Source organism: Durio zibethinus, chromosome 2 (genome assembly GCF_047325235.1).
Source record: "Durio zibethinus cultivar Kanyao isolate XHJ-2024 chromosome 2, ASM4732523v1, whole genome shotgun sequence".
NCBI lineage: Eukaryota > Viridiplantae > Streptophyta > Magnoliopsida > Malvales > Malvaceae > Durio > Durio zibethinus.
Window position 1 is genome coordinate 13169269 of NC_143163.1, and position 17798 is coordinate 13187066.

Here is a 17798-nt window from a genome sequence, read left to right on the forward strand (position 1 = left end):
TAATTTATCTTTTGCTAATTTTTGAAAAATAAAAATTTTTTTCCATTGATAATGTCTTTAGAGACAAAAATCCATCACTAATAGACTTGTAGATTTTGTTTGTAAAGTAATTAGTGACAGATTTTTTGTCAAATTATTTTTAAAAATATTTGTTATATTAAAAAATTATGTCACTAAAAGTTTTAAACGACAAAAGTTTTCATTGCTAACTTTTTTAAATTTCGATATATTTTTTAATTTCTTTGCTAAAACTTTTTAACAACAAAATTTTTAGTTGCTACTTGGTTTTTGTAATAATTTTTGTAAGAAAATTAGATATATTTTCATCCCTAAAGCCTTTTAGCGATAAAAATTCCATTGTTAAAAGGTAAAAAATTAATAATTTCTAGATTAAACCCTGTTTCAGAGGACAAAACCTACCTTAGAAAATTGATCTTTCTTTTTAAAAGATCGATCCTTGGAGGTTTTAGACCTAATTTTACATTTCAAAACCTATTGAAATCATCGATATACATCAACATGCACATATATTATACCATAATGAAACATTTAGTTCATTTTGATAAAATTTACCAATAATGCCTATATACACAAATAAGAAATTCATAGTTTCCATCAATTCATTATAATCCTCCACAAATACTTATGAAATTCATAAACTTTCAACAATAAATGCAGTGCCATCAAAATAAATCCATCATCCTCAAACAATAACATCCAATAATAAAAAGTTAGTCACTAAGCACTACCTTCTAATCCATGTTGTCTCGAAGGTTCAACTCTGAAAGATTCGATTCAACTCTAATAAATGAATCACCATCGAACATATGGGTAAGCCTTATCAAGACTATCTTCATTTCCTCTTGAGACTTGTGATTACCTTGTTTCCTTGATTTCATTCCACACATTGGACACATTCCTTTTAAAATCATCGACTTCACTCAATAAACTAAAAGTAGAATTAAAGCTTGTAGGACCACAAGCTAAATAGAAGGAGCTACCACAAAAGAAGGACGAAGATACCCCAAATATATTCATTGCATGTAGCCTAGTCTCAAATCCATACACATGGATGCAAATCATTTGTAACCCATCAATAACTTGACATCGGGCCCACGGATCAAAGTCTAGATGAATAAATGTGTCTTTACCATACTTTTAAGTCAAACAAAAAGCATAGTTTTCCTACAAGTGCATGTTTCACATGAGTTAGAGTCAAAAAACTATACTGTAATAATGAAAATATTAAAAAGACATATACATATAATTATTTTCACTTACACTAACAATTTTGGACTTATTATCAACAACATCATCTTGTCCCCCATAATGTTTCTAAGTGCGATTGAAAAGTTCCTTATACATAGGTTGTCGCTTAAGCTGTTGTGACTACATCAAATACTAAACAAGTTAGTATTTGTAAAGTATAAACAATAAATTGGATGGAATTAAACGCTATCAAATACAACAATTGAAGAGTTATTACCAATTTGTGTGCATGCACTGTAAAAAGACATGAGACACATATGTGCTTTGTGATGCTTCTTTTTTTTTTATGTGCTTTACATGTGTCTTCTGTATTTTATACACCAAAGACGTATATTCTTAAGACTAAAAGAATGTTTGCTAATTGATAATAAAAAATTTTTCATTATCATCTTGCAATGAGTAAATCCAAATAAAATGAAAATATATTTATCATATTCGATGTTGTAATTTACCTAGAATTTCTCCCATAAGCTCATCTTCACAAACAGAGAAACTTTCTTCCATGTTGGCCATGTACCATTTAGTAATCTTTAATCAATCCTCGTAATTGTTTTGACAATTACAAGTTCTAAGAAAGCATTGTATACAAGTTATTGATTTTAATAATATTAATTATTCAATTAAAATAAACTATAAAGACGTTACCTATTTTATATATAAGTAGTCGACATCCTTTAATTTAGGTTTGTTGGTGTGGGTACACATTGATTAGGCCTTCTTGTCTATTTTTGCAAGGATTAAGGTGTAGTGGTTTCAATACCATGCTAGATGATTGCTACTCATAAATGGCACATCCAATGTTAGATAATTTGTTAATAGAGTATCGCTCATTGAAGGCTCATAAGATGGATGCTCTGATGCTTAAGAGTCTACAGGTGAAGGTTGGACCACTTAGGGCTATATGAATTAAGAGCATTCTAGTAGAATATTTAGGCAAGTGGCACCTTTAAATAATGCCTTCCATCCAGATGTAGATCCAAATCCACCAACTTTTTATTTATTAGAAGCTTTTGCTTTATACATTATACTTATAAAATATAACATATATAGTTAATAATTAAACTAGATTAAACAAAATATAACATATATCAATAATAATGTAAATGTATTTAAAAATATATTTAACATATATCAACAACATAAATGAATGTATGAGAGAATTATTTATAATGGCATATTGTGTTGTATGTCAAAGAATGTAAAAAATAATAAAGTTAAGTCAACATTAATTTTTATACATCATCTTAATTATCTTCTTCACCATAATTTTCCTCATCTTCTTCATCATTTTCTTTGCCATTTTCTTCTCTATCTTCTTCCTTATCATCTTCATCTTCATCTTTAAATTTTTCATCTTCATCTTCATCTTTAAATTTTTCATCTTCATCTTCATCTACTTCTTTTTTTTTTCTGCTATTTTTCTTAATCAAGTTGTTATCATACATTAACCTTTTTATAATCACTACGAATAAGAATTCTTGATTTTCAAGTTCCTCTAAACATGTAATAGCTATTGTATTAGATATTCTAGTTCTTGATAAACCTTTTCATTAAGATCAATAATATTTGCATTATGATTATTGGAGTTAAATCTACTCCTAGCCTTTATTTTGAACATAGCCTACCAATCTTGTCAAGCTCTCCTTCTAGATAGATAGCCACTAGAGTACACTTGTTAAGCTTGCTCAACTAACACAAATGGTTCATTATTTGCAAGTATTAAGTTGTATTTAACTTCAACAGGATCATATAGGGATTTATACAAATACCTTTTTTTTGTATCTGACCAATGACATTTTAATATTATAAACTTTTAGCAAACCTAAAATATTCCAACTTGATGATATACGTCAAGATGCCATAAAAGTCATTTTCGAATTCATTGTATGATTGAGAATCTATAATTGCACAAAATCGAAGCAAGTAACATAAAGTAAAGTATCATTCCCATGAGGATTCTAAATAGAGTTAATACTATCGAAATTATAGTACCCTAATTATATTCAGACAAATTAAAGCTAATATGAAAAAACTAAATTAAACTACTTAACTAATCAAATCTAATGTAGCAACTTAAGAAATGGAATTATCATGCAAAGATACTGAATTAACCAAAACTGAAACTAAAATTAAACTTAACAAACTTAGTTTAACTCATGAAACCTTAAGAATAATAAATTAAACCTAATCTAACATGATTGAATCTTAAACAATGTAAATAAATTTAAATTGCAACAAACAAAACTGAACTTAAATAAATTAAACTTTAAATCATGCATAAACATTAAACCTAATTAAATAACTTGAAATCATAAATTTTGTAACTAAATTTAACTTGAGAAACCTTAAATCAAACTAAAGCAAAACTAAATTCGAAGTGCATGAATTGAACTTGAATTAAATTAAAATAGCAAATTAAAATAAATAGTAAGAACAAAAAATTAAAGAGCTTGAACTTAAATTAATCTTGCAGAAATTTTAATTAACTTGAAAGAAACTAAATTAAACTGAAAATTTAAGAAAACAAAGTAAGAAAGCTAAAAAGAACAATGGTTGATCTGTCACCTGAAGCTTTAAACTAAAAAGAACTTAAACAAGAAAACAAAAAAACCCAATAAAGCTATAAGATGGACTGTCACCCTAACCATGCTTTTTCAACTAACCTAACCTAGCTATTTATAGAACAAGAATACAAAGAATCCTAAAGTTAAAAGGATAAGTACTAGGGGCTTTCTTCAAGAGAAAAGAATACTTTGTAATTACTTTTAAACCCTTAACAGCCTTCTTGAATATAACTCTAACTTGGACTAGGCTTTAGCACCTTTCAGGCTTTTTTTGAATGAGGCTTAAATCTTGAAATCAATTAATCTTATGCCAGATTCTTAAATCTTGGACTTATGCTTCTAGTTGACAAGTTCTTAAAGAAGAGAGAAGAAAAATTTTGAATTGTATTTTTTTTATATGTTGCCTCTTTTTTATAATGCTCTTCTATTTTCATACAAATCCTACCCTTGGTAGGAATACCCATTCAAACTACTATTTCCTATTCAATTTAGGAAAATTAACTGCTCTTCCCAATCATTGTAGGAATTCCATGTCAAACTTGAATTTCCTAATCAAAGTAGGAAAACTAAGGGCTGTTTGGACTTTTCTCAATATGGACAAAACTTTCAAGTCATCATGCCACATAAATCTCTAAACCATTTTTTTTGGCCAATGAAAAAAGACTTACAGCCATATTATCCATTAGTATTCCCATGCATTGCACACTATAAAAGCTACCATGGACTTGCATTGAAATTGAAATTACAAATTTGACCTTAATTATAGTGGAATATACCTTTCTTGATTCTTGCGTGAATTTTTTAAATTTCTCATCAATATTGAATAATTTTAATTCTCATAGGTTCAGCTAAGCAAATTTTACACAATTTTCACACTTTCACCCTAAGATTTCCAAGAACTCCAAAAATCATCAAGTACATATAAAAAATAGTCCAAGATTCATTCTAATGTATTAAGAATCATCCAAGATTGATCAGGAAATTTCAAGATTTTTCAAAATTCATCAAGATTAAATCTTTTCTTTAAGATTTCCTACAAAATAGCAAATTAAGCACTTTAGTAGTAAAAATAAGCTTATTTTATCAAACAAGGCAAAAGTAACTCATTTAAGCATTGAAAATCAATTTAGATAACTCATGTTTGTGTGTGAATATTCTATCTCATTTTAATGCAAAACATTCAATTAAAGTTATGAAAACATGAAATTAACACAGAATCTTAAAAGCATGCACAAATTTCATATGTTTGCCTTTTACATCCTCTCTCCACCAATGTAGCCACATTTAACCAAAGATCAATAGGTCTTTATTAAGCTTGTAATGTCAGGTTAAGGTTAAGGTATGATAAAGGAAAATTTAGAATTATAAACTCTAAACTTGCATTTCTTACTACCTTTTATTTTGATGAGAGAGCTTTTAACCACACCTCTAAACTTGGATTCTTTTTTCTTTGTAACTTCATCTTTTTTTTTTTTCTCAAACAACCAATTTTCAATGACATGCATATATACCTTGTTGTTTTCATGTTTTCACCTTTGTTTTTTCTCTTTTTGAATTCTATTTTTCTTTGCTTGAAAGCTGATTTTAGCTTTTCTTTTCTTTGTTTGCAGTAGAATTTTGCACACTATTTTCTTTTCAAACTCGACCCTTTCATCATACTGTAACATAGCTCTCATATTTAGCTTTGATTGATCCATATGGATATAGGGTTAGGGAGAAAAATAAAGATAATAAATCAAAGGGTGGCTATTTCATATAGGTTAAAAAAAAAAAAAAATGATATATAAAGGCTCAAGATGGGTGACTAAGGATAAAGATACAAAGGTTAGCTTAAAAAGCTTAAGCAATCTAAAGATAGCCTAAATCATTTCCTTAATTAAGTATAGTCTATAATGCTACCTCAAGAGATGATCAAACAAATTTTAAAATAAGAACATAACTTTAAAAGATCAATGCAATTCCATATCTACATAAGCTTCAACTAAACATGCCTGTATCTCCAAGATTAAGACTAAGTGCTCAAAAATATGGAAATATCACATTTAAAAAGAGACAAATTCTTGAACTCATCTTATACTTTAACTATATTCCTTCTTTTCTAACAAACTATATTTAAAGTCAATTAAAGTTCTATTATTGGATTATGAGAAAATAAATAAAAAAAGTAATATATTAATTCTAAGCAAGGCAATTTATGCTCAAAAACAAAAAATTTGAAAGTTTTTTTAAAAAATTTGCACAAATTTTCTCTCCCCTAACTTGATCAACACAATGTTCTCAATGTGTAAAACTATAACAATTAAGCTTTAAAGGAAGAGAGATACCCCCTTAAATCACCAACATGCTATTCATTATTTTGTTGGTTTATCCATAATCTAAAGTATGCAACTTGTAACCATTGACAAAGTATCAGTGCTAACACCTTACAATATGTCTTAGTCCATGGGAAACCTCAATGATATGAAGATCAATTTTATTATCATGTTCTTAAACGTAGATAAATTTGCATAATAAATTGGTCTTATTTCTTGTATAAAAATGTAGTGTAATAATTAGTAGTTTTAAGTTGAACCTTAAACTTACAAATTTTTTAAATCTTGCTTCACGTAGTTTATCCAATCCTTTTTCATTCATTAGTAATGCATCCTATTTTAAAATCTCATCAAATATCTTATCATTGGAGTATACACTTTAGATCAACAATAATGCTTAAGCTAAATTTTAATCCACATGTAAATTTTAATCCCTTACTCAAATATAAGAGCATTTTATCGTAATTCACTAAGATATATATTTTTACTGCATCATACTCAGCTTTGTCTAGATATAGAGTACAATTCTTTGATGGACCAAAAGGTCATCCAAGTATCTGAAAATTAAAAGATATTCCATAAGATCCACCTCTCCACCATCATCATTACATAGCACTAGATAGAATCTTGTTTACACATTAGATTCAAATTACAAGGTGCAAAATGATGCAATTTCCTCCATAATATATGCCTCACATATTGACCTCTCAATACAAGCTTGATTTTTTACTTTTTTCTTAAGATAATGCAAAAGTCTAATCATCATAATAAAAAAAATAAATTACAATAATTAGATTTAGGGTTGATTATCTTAGATAAATATTTTTTATATAATTTACTACCTTTCAAATGGATACATCCATCAATACTGTACAAGTCTACCAACTTTTGTCTATAAGGTAAGTGAATCAGCAGATGCTCTATGCAATCAAAGAAACTAGGCAAAAAGATCTTTTCTAATTCGTAAATTGTTTTCACAATGTTGCTTTGCAATAACAATATCTAACCTACATGTAATGTAGTTGAGTATATATCTCTAAAGAAATGAGATAACTCGATTGTTATATCTTAAATTGAATTAGGTAGCAAGTCACGAAAGGCAGTTAAAAGTAGTCATTGCATAAAAATATGATAATCATGACTTTTCAAAGCAAGAAACTTGTCTTCATCAATGTTTACACACCAAGCTATATCTTACGTAAACCTTCAAAAAATCTTAACTGTTTCATCCAACCACACATTATCTTTTGATCATCCTTGCTTAAAATATATGATGTTATAGGCTTCAATGCTTTTTCATTGCTTTCAACCAATTCTAATGCCTTCTGCATACAATAAATTAGCGTATTGAATCTTGCATGAATGTTGTCTTTCGTTTTGCCTTTGACATCTATAATTGTCTAGAATAAATTGTCAAATACATTTTTTCAATGTGCATAACATCTAAACTATGATGAATCATATTGGTGTGCCAATAAGGTAATTCCTAAAATATACTCTTCTTCACCCAATGATAAGTTACACCATAACTTTTAAGCTTTTGTTTGAAGCATTTTGTGCCAAATGTGATGACATCTATGCAATCAATTTGTCTTAAAATTTTTTCACTTGACAATCTTTTAATTGAAAGATTATGCTCACCTCTTTTGTAAAATCTATCCCTTTGTCTCCTAAAAGGATGATTATGAGGCAAAAACTACCGATGACAACAAAAAAAAAGCTTTTTTTTCATGATCTAATTTGAAAGCCTTTGCATAGTCCATGCAATAAAGACATGAAATTTTTCATTTGTACTCTAACTAGATAACATACCATACGCAGGAAAGTCATTATTATCCATAACAATGATGCCATTAATAAGACATTGTTGTTTTGTATAAGAATCATAACTCTCAACACCATTATTCCATAATATTTTAGCTCATCTATCAAAAGTCTTAAGAAAACATCTATTTTCATCTATTAAAAGTTTTAAGAAAACATTTATACATTGTGAAGGACTACTATTTCTCAAGATAACCATATTAAGGAACAAATGTAGTTATTTCATGTACGTGCATGGAGGTAAATTGTACATAGCAAGTATAACTAGCCAACAAGAATAAGGTCTTGTGCCTTGATCAAATGCACAAAAAGCATTAGCACATTAACCAAATCTCACATTTCGACTGCAACTGATTCATGCATACGATTGATGTTGCGAAGCCTCACTATCAACCAGGTGAATAAACACTCCATCAAGATTTTGATTATGCGTTTACCATATCATAGACTGAAGTAGTTTTTACAAATAAAACCTTTTAAGTCTTGGTATAAGTGGCAAGTAACGCAAAATCTTATAAGAAATTTGCTTTCGCCTACCTTCAATTTATTTGCTAAATTTATATCTAGGATGACCACATATCGAACAATAGATTAAATGAGCATTCTTTTTATAAAACAATAAACAATTGTTCTCATATGCATGTATTTTAACTAAATTAAGGTTAAATTTCACTATTTTCTTTGTTTCACAGAAGTTTTTTTATAACTGTTGATCTTCCAAAATTGTACATTTTATTAGAACCATGAGATGATCAAAGCATGCTTCACTCATGTTAAACTTCGACTTACAATGTAAAAATCGATGCACAACAAATAATGTCATTTGTTTTATACAACCTAATCAAAATGGTTCATCTGTATATTTATCAAAGAGAAACATTTTTGTGTCTAGTAATTCGGTTGTACCTTTTCATATTTTGACTCACTACCAAAATTTTCATTTCAACCAAAATTTGAATTTAGAGTATCATAACCATTCAGCATTTGGATTTTTTATTTTTACTGGACACATTGGATCAAATTCTTGGTCTCTACTTCTTGATGATAGACCTTGTTCAACTTTTCCATGAAGGTACCAATTCGTGTAACCAATGAATATACTTTTATAGTAAAGTGCTTACGCATATCATCTGCTCGATAGAATCGTTTATTTTGACATTTGTTGCAAGAGCACTTAATTCTATCCCCATTAACAAAATTCGTTTGCAAAAAAATGCAAATTTATAAACTCTTCAACTCCTTCCAAGAACTCATTGGTAATAAACACATTTGCATGTAACTAGTTATGCATCCAACTTCTATACTTATTTATTTTCAAACCTAATTGAATATCAAAAAGTTCATATGCACATAATTATATATATATATAATCTAATTAAATTAAACATTAATTTGATAAGTTCCACTAAATTCAACAAATTTCTAATTTCCATAATAATTTTGATAATAATTTCATAAATTCACAATTTTCACAAATTCAACAATAAATTAAAATTTTCTAAATTTTCACAATAGTCATATAAATTTCACAAAAACACAATTTCCACAAAATACCTTAATTCTACAACAAATTCATTAATTTACTGTTTTGAAACTTTTCACAAAAAAAAAAAACCATTTGCCAATTTTCATAATATTTTCACAAATCCACAAGGACCACAATTCCACAAATTTCACAAATTCAATAGCAAATTAAAATTTTCCAAATTTCCATAATAATCATATAAATTTCACAAATTCAAACAAATTCACAAATTACTAATCCTAAATCATAATTATACAATAATTGAAAGAAATTAAAAGTTAGTAGTAAAAGAAATTACTGTAGTGTTGTTCAATAAATGACAAGCTCCAAAATCCTACTAATAATGAATTAAATTATTAATTAAAAATATAAACAGTAAATAAAATTTAGAAAAATATAAAAATAAATAAAATCAAGAAAAATACTTAAATTATGTAATAACACCTAAAATAATTTCTTAAATTATAATAACACTTAAAACAACAAGAATGTAAAAAAAAAAAAAAAAGAACATAACAAAATTAGTAAAAAAAAAACCAAATTTTTTAAGAAAAACAGATTTACCAACAAAATTTTGAGGTCAAAAACTCGAGGAAAGATAAGGAAAGAATTTTAAGGCTAGAGGAACTCCAAAATTGGTAGTGGCTGGTTGAAAATTTGTCAAAATTAAGTGGTCGGGTTCAGTTTATAGGATTTTTGGGCTTCACACAATTAGTTCAAATGCAAATTAGGTGTGGCCGGTGGTTAGTTGGACTAGGCTACAGTCGATGGGCAATGGGCAGGGCGGGATTTCATAGGCACGGTAAGGGATCTTGAAAGGGGAAAGGGGGAATAGAGAATAGGGAAAAAAGAAGGCTCTGTTTGCTTTGAGAAAAATGTTTTTTGCTTTTATTTTTATTTTTTAAAAAAATGTATTTGGTAAATGAAAATAAAAATTGTTTTCTAAAATGTAAAAATAAGGAAATAAATAAAATATTCAATAATATTACTATTAATATCATTTAATTATAAATATAATATATATTTATTAATTAATAACATTAAAAAGTGTTTAAATATGGTAATTTGCAAAATGTAATGAAAAAAGTAATGTACATCTTTTGTTTTCACAATTGAAAACATTTTTTTTTTGTTTTCACACTCCAGCCCATTTTCATTTTTGTTTTCTAAAATCTTATTTTCATTTTCAACTACAAAAAACATTTTCACTTATATTTTTTATTTTCTTGGAAAATGAAAACAAAAAATGACTTTGTTTTCCGAAACCAAACACTACTGAAATTTTACCATGGAATTTCGTCGAAAAACCTTGATTTTACTTTTAGTGTTAGAAATTTTCATTGCCAAAATTTTTGTTGCTAAATCCTTATAAAAACCAATTTTAATTTTAATAAAATATTTAAAACTTTTTTAATGTATAAAAAACCATTAAAAATGATTTTTTTATTTTGTCTAAAACTGTTAGCAAAGGAAAATTTTTGTCGCTAATTTTGTCAGTATTGATAGAATTGGTAACGAAATTCTATCACTAAAACTGTAGGTAATTTTGGCACTACTTCTATTTTTTAACACATAATTCACCAATGGAATTGTTTTTTCTTGCTAATAGTTTCCTATTAAAGATGAAATTTTGTCGTTATTTCCTCTATAATCTATCATAAAACTCTTACAAACGTATAACGAATTTCATTATCTTTCCATCAGTAATCCATTATTAAAATGGTTATTAAGGATACTTTCTATCACTAATTTTTTTGTCACTAAAGGGATGTTTTCTTGTAGTGTTTCACACATTGTTCCACCACAACATGCAATTGCATTTACTCATCAGAGTTTGCTTTAATTTTCCTCTCCTCCATCTCTTAAAGCATTTTGTTTGATTGGTTTGCAACACTTTTTCTTTAGTACTGTACACACCCAATTTTGCCCAAGGTCTTTTTTATATTATTGTGTCTTGAATTGTATTTGATACTAGGTTTTAAAAGTCATTTTTTAAGCCCAAATTTAAAGGCCCAAAGTGTTTTTTATTTTTTTATGGTAAAAAATAACATAAATTAATTTTCTTTTTATAGATTGTGATTTTATTTAGAGATGAAGTTTAAAGGTTGAATTTGATTTTGGTAATTCTTAGGAGTCAAGTTTCTACAAAGAAGGAAAATAAATTTTGACAGGATCTTGAAAAACTCAGTTAGCATTAAAATTTTTCAAATTGAAAAGGGATTCAATCCCTATATAAAGAGCAAACTAACTTAGAAAGAGGTAGAGTCAATAAGCAATTGACACAACAAGTAGAGCAAACATAAAGTTTTAAGTTTTTAGGGAGATGTTCTTAGGCAGAGGGAAAAGAAAAATTAGTAAATAATTAGAAAGGGAAATCATAAGACAAGCAACCAGCAAGCATACAAGCAATTAAGCAATCAAAAAAGCTATCATGCAATGTTTAAGAAAAAATTTTTAAGTTTTTAATTTTAGGTATTCTGAAGATTTGATTCAATTTTTTTAGGTTTTTAAAGTTAATCTCCGATGAATCTTAGAATATGTTTGATGTTTTTGGGCTTTGATATATTCTTCGATTTTTGGGTTTGATTAAAGTTTTTTTTTTTTTAAGTTTTTAGGTTTTCTAAGATTTTTCTAAGATTTCTTTTGAATTTTTGGGTTTATGGCTTGAATTTTCCTATGGGGTTTGAATTTTTCAAAGGGTTTCATGGTGGTTGGAGGAATTTGTGGAGGTCAAATTTTGGGTTCTGGAATTTTTTAGGAAAAGTTTGAATTTTTTGGTGCCAGATTCTGGGTTTTTGTCAATTTTTAGGGATGCTAGAATTTTCTGATTTGGCTTTAAGAGAGGGAAGGGGGACTAGAAAGAGAAACAAAAGAAAAAATCTGAAGAAATTTGATTTTTTTTTTTTTTACTTTTATAAGAGAAGCAACAACGTCGTTATGGGAGACTAAGATTAACACTTTAACCCGTGCATGACTAGGGTGCCAACCTATTATCAACCCGACCTAATCGTAGGTTTGTTTTCTTTTTCTTTTTTGATTTCGATTTTGGTTTTATTTTTTATTTTTGATTTTTGATTTTTAAATTGTGATTGAATTGAAAATAATGAGAAAAAACAAGAAAAAACTTGGACATGAATTTTTATAATTATAGTTTATTTATTTACATGATATTTTGTATGAATTTTATTTATTCTTACATGATTTTGATATTTTTGCATGAATTTTATTTATTTGCATAATATTTTGCATGATTTTTATTATGATATGTATTTGTATGATTTTTATTATTTATTTGCATGATTATTTTTGCATGACTTTTATTTTATGATTTATGATTTATTATGATATTTTTACAAGATATTTCGCTTGGAGTTTATTTATTTGCATGATGTTTTTGTATAATTTTTGCTTGTTTTAATTATAATATTATTGCATGATATTTTTCCCTGGTATTTATGATAGTATTTTTGTATGACAATATTTTGTAAATAAATAAAAGGAACTGAAATTTGATTTTTCATAAGATATTTAAATGAATCCAATGATGGTGCTTGTTTAAGTGAACAACGAGTTTATTTTGAATACTCTTGAAGTGAGAATTTTTTTTTTTTTTGTGAAGCCTAAAAACATTTTTTTCTAATAAATAAATATTGAAACTAACAAAATGTAAGAACAAAACCATTTGAATTAAGGCTTAGATAAGATAACATAAGACTAATTTGGTACCAATTTTGGGTCTTGTGGGGCTGTTAAAATCTTCCCTACTTGCAACCGACTCTCGAACTTAGTTTTGTTGATGTAGATCAAAGCCTATTCTTTTTAAAGACCTATAGTCAAGCTTAGGATAATCTTAAAAATGATAGATTCACATAGGTTGCCAATCACACTTAGATAAAAAAGATTGGTGATGACTCCATATTTTTTATGTTTAATGAGCAGGTTCTTGAACTTGAACGTTATGATAGGTTGGCGACTGCACTAAGAATCTTAGAAAGTCAAGCCAGTTGTTAGTCATATGTTATTTTAAGCCTTAATTTAATGGTTTTATTGTAGCTTTTTATTTATGTTTTTTTACGTGTATTAACCTATATGTTTATTTTGTGGCTTTTGATTTTTTTATGTACTAATCTATTTGTTTGTTCGGTATTTTTTTATGGTTTGAAATGTTGGACTTGTGAATAAAAAGGGTGATATGTTCTTTCACACACACTACACATGTATTCATGCATAAGCTCTAGACCTAAGTTTGTCCTCTCTTAGGAGGGAGCAATTACTTGCAATCTCATGAGGTGATAACCTTGGTGTGAGTTAGCAAAAACTCCCACTTAAATTAAACCCTTCCATTTAAGCTTATAATGGGTGAGGATTGGGGTGTCCTACTAGTTTATTATGGATGATGATGTGAGGAACAATTTGAGAACTTTTAGATTCCTAAAGCTTCTAAACCCAGCATGAAAATAAACCTTAAGAATCCAAACTTAAGTTAGAGCCCTACCATTCCTTTTGCATATAAAACCCTAAAGTAGGACACATTAAGGGACATATTTTATCATTCACCTTTTATTTGTGTTTTGTCAAGATAATTTTGAACTTATACAAAAATAAAATTATTTTTTATGATTTTTTTCTTTTTCAAATAATAAAAAATATAAAGAAAAATAGGTGATATTTTTAAATGCATTATCGTTTTATTATATGATCTAGGATTATATCTATTATGTACATGCATTTGTACACATATTTTTGTTATCCATTCATTCATGTAATATTGCATTTCACTTTTTCATATATAAAAAGATCTGAGTGCCTAACTGTAAATTAAGATTTTTTTTTTTTACTTTTTTAGTTTTGCACATAGTTGAGAATATGAATTTTTATTGTTATCCATATAAATATTTTATATATATATTATTTCATTTGTTTTGAATATGAATTCTTATTTTACTATACATTGCATACATTTATTTGCACATACATTTCTATCTATGTAAACAACTTAGTATGTACATTATTTCATTTATTTGGGAGAATCTTTACCCTTTTCTTGTCTAAAGTTTTGAATATGAATTCTTGTTTTTACTATGCATTGCATACATATATATGCATATACATTTTTATTCATGTAAACCTCATTGTATGTACATTATTTCATTTGTTTGAGAGAATCTTTTCCCTCTTTAGTTTTATACATAGTCTTGAATATGAATTCTTAGTTTTACTATGTATTGCATACATGTATTTGCATATACATTTTTATCCATGTAAACATCTTTGTATGCCCATTATTTCATTGGTTTGAGAGAATTTTTGCCTTTTTTAGTTTTGTACATAATTTTGACTATGAATTCTTACTTTTACTGTATATTGCATACATGTATTTACACATACATTTTTTTCATCCATGTAAACATCTTTGTATAAACATTATTTCATTTATTTGGGGCAATCTTTTTTTTTTTTTTCAATTTTAGCACATAAGTTTTGAATAGGAATTCTTGTTTTTCATTATGTTTTGAAAATAAGTATTTGTATATATTTTCCTCATCCTTTAGAATTTAAGATTGTTTGATAATGAAAACTCGAATTATTTCTTTCCATGATTGAAAAATATTCTTTTTAAGGAAAAAAATTTTGCAAAAATAAACTTAAGAGAATTAATGACTACTATTAAGAATGATCATACCTAGTTGTTTCACTTACCATTTCATATTCCAATTCAATTGAGCACCATACCACTCAAAGTTGGACTTCTCAAGTCTCACGATCCCGATTTTCACTTGACAAAAAGGGATTTCAAAGTTAGTGATCTTTATTAAGGCTATGAGCAATGAAATTTACAAAATCTTTTTTGCAAAATTCTTTGTAAGCCAATACATGAGGCATTCTTTTAAAGATTTTAGATTTTGGTAATTTGATAAGCGTCAAGGTTATTCCAAATATATCATTACCCAACTTTCTTCGCAAAGTTAAAACCTTTCAATTTTTTCTTTGATGCATAATTATTGAAAAGGTCATTTCCCATCAATATCCTTATTCATTATCTTGATTTTGCAACATTTCTTTTCTTTTTCATTCATTGCCCCAAAAAAATTTTTCTCACATCTTTAGGCAAGTTTACCAAAAAATTAAATTTTCAATTTTTCCAATATCTTTTGTTTTGGATGGCATTCATTTCATCTCATAATGAATGAAAATTATATGAACATTTGGTGCGGGTTGTGAAAATGAAGATTGTTACATTAGGACTTCATTTGATGTAGTAAGATGTACATTTTGAGTTTAAGTTGTACAAAAAGAGTAAAAGAAAAATGAAAAGAAAATAATTGATTGTAACATCATACATATGAGGTATTTAAATGATTTCAAAATTAGAGAGAAAAAAATCAAATTTCTCAATTTTTCCAATATGTTTTAATTTGGATGGCATTCATTTCATCTCTTAATGAATGAAAATTATATGAACATTTGGTGTGGGTTGTGAAAATGAAGATTTTTACATTAGGATTTCATTTGATGTAATAAGACGTACATTTTAAGCTTGAATTGTAAAAAAAGAGCAAAAGAAAAATGAAAAGAAAATAATTGATTGTAACATCATATATATGAGATATTCAAATGATGCTAAAATTAGAGAGAGAAAAAAGCTTCTCTCGAGAATTATTTTTCAATAGAGGTATCCATATTTGATATGATAAATGGTCATCTTTCATATTTCCTTCACAAAAAGAAAATATCCATTTACTACACCTTTTGAGCCTATTGAATTCTTTTTGAAAAAATCCTAACCAAGGATCACCTTCTACACTAGGAGGCAAGTATGAATGATGATCTATTTGAGAATGCATTTGATCCAAAATTAAAGACAAAGAAAGAATGCCTATAGTCAAAACATAATTTTGTAGTAAATAGAGTTCCAAAACTTTGAACTCAATTTGTTAAAAGTGAAAGCATGCAAGAAAAAAATGAAAAAAGAATGAAAAAAAAAAAAGAAAAAAAGATGAAAATGTATGTTCTGAGAAGTGAAAATGACAAATGTCCATAGGAAAAGAAATAATCCTTGGTTTGATTACCTATAAACATATTTTAGACCCATTTATCTTTTCTTTCATAACCCTAAATTTTGGCATATGTTACATTCTTTGAAAAGCTCATTTTGATCAAGTGTGGATATCTAAATTGAAGAACTTTTCTTTAGGAAATCACCATCACTTTTTGATTTGGATGAATTTTGAGTTTTCAAATGTATGAAGGAAAAGTCAAAAGAAAAAAGAAGGGAAAGAATGAAACTCTTGGTTGAAAACCTAAAAGGGTAGTCTAAAGCAAGATTAGAATTTTGAAAATAACTCATGCAATTACATGCAAAACAAGAAGCAATAAATGAAGGCATTTTGAATGAATCAATAAGCATCGAAAACCTTTGAAAAACCTAAAGACATCAAGCCAGTTTGAATATTTATTTTGAAATTTGAACTTTTCCAAGAAATTTTAAGTCCATCATGATTAGTCTTGCCATTTGTTAAAATGCCACATATTAAGAAACTAAGAGAGTGCCAAAATAGATTGTGCTTTAAAACAAATCATTTTTCAATAATTTGAACTTTCATTTGTGAGCCTAGATAAAGAAACATTGATCTTCCTTTTCTCATTTAGTGACAAAGTTTTTCTTACTGAAATCTTGATATGCCAAAGCATTTCATCCTTTTGGAAAGATCAAGATGCAATTCACCTAATTCATTATAAGTTGTAATCACCAATTTTCAAGAGATTTAAATGTCACATGTTTTTAAAGAATTGATACATTTTTGTTTTGTTCATGAAAAATTGTTTTGTGGGATAATTTATTTTTATTTTGTGGTAATTGTTTTGAGAGTTTTTGAAAAATATTCAAATTTGGATTATTGCATATATGAATTTTTGTGGATGGGAGAAAGATGATTTCCAAATCAATATGACAAGAGTGACCTTTTAGGGCAACAAAAATGCTTTGTTTTGATAATTGCATTTGCATCATTTGGTGAATGTACAAATCTTTGTTTTGATAATTGCATCTACATAATTGTTTGGATCATGCATTGGCATCATCTAGGTAATTTATAAACTACATAATTGTTTGGATCATGCATTTGCATTATTTAAGAATTTATAAACTGCATAATTATTTAGATCATGCATTTGCATCATTTGGGAAATTTATAAACTGCATAATTGTTTGGACCATACATTTGTATCATTTGGTGAAAATTTAAAGCATTGTTTTAAATATTACATTGCATCATTGTTTGTACCATGCACTTGCATCATTCG